General features: G+C 26.5%; 2 long non-coding RNA genes across 2 annotated transcripts in view; one reads left to right on the top strand and one right to left on the bottom strand.

The window, feature by feature from the left end:
- LOC126901500 (uncharacterized) overlaps positions 1–1,731 on the bottom strand; it is a 12,991-nt gene extending 11,260 nt beyond the window's left edge. Inside the window, exon 1 of the long non-coding RNA XR_007703053.1 lies at positions 1,639–1,731. This is a non-coding gene — a long non-coding RNA (uncharacterized LOC126901500). The remainder of the gene's footprint in view (positions 1–1,638) is intronic.
- The window catches only part of LOC126901499 (uncharacterized), a 17,700-nt gene extending 14,221 nt beyond the window's left edge, over positions 1–3,479 (top strand). The window contains exon 3 of the long non-coding RNA XR_007703052.1: positions 3,295–3,479. This is a non-coding gene — a long non-coding RNA (uncharacterized LOC126901499). The remainder of the gene's footprint in view (positions 1–3,294) is intronic.
- Positions 3,480–4,133: the final 654 nt, after the last annotated feature.

The raw sequence follows: 4,133 nt of genomic DNA, 5'->3' as shown, positions 1-4,133 counted from the left end.
TATATAATATATATATATATATATTGGCATTAGATACAGTGATAAACATTTTACAGAATGATACCCAATTGATAATAGCGCACATGTGTTTCAAAAATTAACATAAATTATTTGTTGCACATAATTAAATTAACATATATACAGAACGATAGAAATAAGTTGAAATGGTCGTCTACATATTTGAAATAAAATTAAAAAGAGATGAAATAGATTTTTTTATAATATGTTTACTATTAATATCATGCAGTGATTATATGTACTAGTAACCGGTATCATATTAATATTTTAGTGAATTATATTTAGGTATTATAAATATAATAATTGCATATGATGTATTGGAAATCATACTTAGTGGCCTCATAAACTTCTTGAATGATTACTGCAATTGTATAGTAACCTAGTTTTGTCTAAACAAATTGTTTTTTTAAAATAACACATCAATACACTTAACTCGGTATAATGACGGACAGGTTTTTTACATTTATTCGTCAATAGACTATAAGGAAGCAGGATATACGGTACGATGGTTCAAGGCATTTATCGAGGGGTTTATAAACACAGTGTAATATGTATGGATTTGTCGTCCCTCGGTGGGATGACATGACAATTGACCATTTACGCTGCTAATGATTTTATTTATATGAATAGCACCAACAAAAAACATTGTGTTAGAAAAATCAAAAGGAAATTCTAATATTAAACATCGTAGTTTGGTTAGGCACAGGTGTGAAGCACCCAATGAAGGATACACAAAGTTGTTTCTTATTTTATTGCATGTAATCCAAAATTTCGACTTAGACCAATGTTCCGGCGTGTGCGCACGATAACAATAGTGTGTAAAGGAAGCAAAAATTAATTTTCTCGTAATAAGACATAAGGGTTGTCCGTGAAAATATATTACATAGTCGAAGGGCTTCGTGGGAATTGCTTACCAACCGAAACCGCATCTACGTGAGAACCTATGCTCATTACTATGTTTTTGATATACCAGCAATAATTTAGTTTATTAGCCTTTATGATAATTAATAAATGAGTAATACTCACATAAATTATTATTTGTAACTAAGCTCTATCAAATCGGATGCAAAAACTTCTAGATAAGTTAGTTTTACTGAGTGAAATTTTAATTCAATTTTGAGTAAGCTAATAGAAATGTCTTATATTAGTGTTCATACGTTTGTTACTAAAATATTTTCAAATACCTTTCAAACAGATAATTTCGTTAAGTAAGGTTATCTTTGAACTTTATTAAGATTGACAAGATGACAAGCTATGATACAATACATAAGATAATTTTTACCACTTATAAAATCATTATATAAATGATAAATTATTGAAACACTTGTTTTTTTAAATTCTTCATATTATGACAAAATAAATAGTACTTTACTGTAATTTCTGATTTTGATATGAGTAGAACGGAGTAGCCAAGTAGAGCTAAAGGGATATAGCTGACCCCCAATTATTACTAGAAATAGTGTGTGTTGTAAAATATAAAAGTTTATATAATATATAAATGTACTAATTTTAATATTGTTAATTTTGTATTTGGTTTTATAATAGAATTAATATTAAACCCAAAATATTACCAGTAATTTTGTAATTTTCCTTTAACACTAAAATTCAACTTTTACTTACGTTAGAGGATTGATACAATAAATTTAAGTAATTGGCTTTTTTATGTAATAATATTACTATTTTTATAAACTTTTTACTTTTAGTACGACTTTAAAATTTAAACCTCATAAAATGCACCGATAATAGCGCACTCGGTGATCATAATTTGATAAATTTTAATAAAAAAAAAAGTAATTAATGTAACCTATCAAATAACTATTTTAATATTAGTGAAAATTACGCTGTTATAATATAAGAAAAAATATTAATTATGTTTAAACTTATTAGGAATTTATTGTTAGAGTATTGCGCATAATGGTATTTCTATTATAAAACAAAATATAAAAAAGTTTGAGTAATACAAATTTAATGTAAATTGTATAAGCAAATTAGTCTTAGAAAATCTATTTATATGAAAATAAAAGTATATACACAGTTGTATACGTAGTCCAATTTGCTTTATTTAAGTATGAGAACTTCAAGTGGCGCACAGGTGTATTATCTATTGTTCTTTTGTACGCTCGCACATATATTAGCTCTGGAAAAGTGTCTTCACCAGAAAGTCTCACTTATACAGAGGTTCCTATAACATTGTATCCTTGCTGCTTACCTATACCTGTTTAAGGGGAATAACTGATGCGTGACACCCAGCATGTAACTCCTAATCGCTTCCTGTATGTTATTCATTATGTCCACCAACCAAAATATTATTATCATTGAATACATCTAGTATTTATTAAAATACTAGCAAAAAATCCATCTTCGTTCTAAATAATTTTTATATATCGTCTTTCAATCTTAGTAAATTTATTGTCAACTCCTAATTAATAATTAAACATAAATTTCCTTATAATTTTTTAATATTTCTAAAAATGCTTGTTGCGTCTTAATGCTTTGCAAATAAAAAACCTGTGTTTTGAACTGGGTTCTAAGAGACTATATTAAACATATTTTCCAATTCGGCCTAGCCCTCGATGAAAAAAAAAATCACAAGTAAAAAAGGACATGTATATCTCATAAAAATGGTTTTACAGATAAACTCAATTAAAAAAAAATAGATAATCTCATTTTTCATTTTATTATTCATATTTCTTCAATAAATCTTTCGTTAACAGCGTGATTTTCTATTCGGCTTGATCCTCGTTTAACAGTATTTGCATGTCAAACTGGTTTAATCACATGAGCACTCTACTATACAAGTATTTAGCTTAACACATATGTAGAGGTCAAATAAGCTTGTAGAGCCTCGCCTTTATCATTTTAAACCACCTTAGCAATTTGTCAGTTTTAATTTTAAGTTTTATTTTGTTAATTTAATACAATTTCTATGAAATTACACAGTATTCATCAGATATATCCGTGAAATTATTATGATTTTAATTAATTGATGACAATCAGCTGTTATCCGTTTATCTTATGAAAAGTACTGAACTGTAAATTACCGATTGAACAACAGGAGATACTTCTAACTCAGTCAATTTAGACTACATATATTTTTATAACAACATGTCATAATGGACAAATAAACATTGAGGCGTGTGTATGAATCTGTAAGGAAAAAATATATTTCTTTATATTAAAATGTTTAATATCAGTCAAATTTATTTGTCAAGAAATCCAATTAGTTTATCAACGACAAGAAGATAAAAAATATATTCTTTTTTTTTTAACGTGTAGATGAAATGAAAATCAAAGGTTGTATGTAGCAGTGATCGATTTAAATTGAACTTACAGTAGACGTTTAGACATATATTCAGTGAAGTGAAACATTAGGAATCTGGTGTATAAGAACGCGTGATGGAATGGCATGGTCATCGAGGTTAATCTTCTGCTAGATTAGGATGCGTCTAAAGTACGTGATAATATTGAAATTGATTATTATTGTAAAATAATTCTACTTTGATTGTCATTTAGGTATATAAAATATACATTTGACAATGTAGAAATAATTTTGATGTTGACTTATATTATGTGAATTTCTAACATATTTTTATTTTAACTACGAATAATATTGTTTAATCTTCCAAATAAATTGTATATAGACAATTCCTTAACTTATATACAGTTTATTTGGATTATATTAAACGAAAAATAAAAAAGAAGAGGAGTCCCTTTTAACCGAGATTGGTCAAAAATTATTTTATCCAAGTATACTTTATATGAATACACTGTAGTATATTATACAGTTTGAAAGCATGAGAATGCATGAAACCATATTGGAGAAAGGTTTTATTTGTTATTGCCTAGAGCAAAGTTTGAGGAACTTTGAATTCTGATTTGTTACTGAGTGACGTTCAATATTTTGTAATATGTATTACTACATTTTACTATTAATTTAGCCTTGGAATCGTAAAAGAAAAACAACATATAAATAATACTTGTTAAATTACAATATTTAGGTTTTTTTTGTATAAAAGTGATAAGTGTGATCGATTTTGGACAGAATTTATATATATATAATTTTTAAAATTATTACATTTAATTATACATCAATATAAAGAGTTTTAGAAACTTTT

The sequence above is a fragment of the Daktulosphaira vitifoliae genome, unplaced genomic scaffold (assembly GCF_025091365.1).
Source record: "Daktulosphaira vitifoliae isolate Bord-2020 unplaced genomic scaffold, ASM2509136v1 Scaffold_3, whole genome shotgun sequence".
In the NCBI taxonomy this organism is placed as follows: Eukaryota; Metazoa; Arthropoda; class Insecta; order Hemiptera; family Phylloxeridae; genus Daktulosphaira; species Daktulosphaira vitifoliae.
This window is presented reverse-complemented; position numbering and strand designations above follow the sequence as displayed.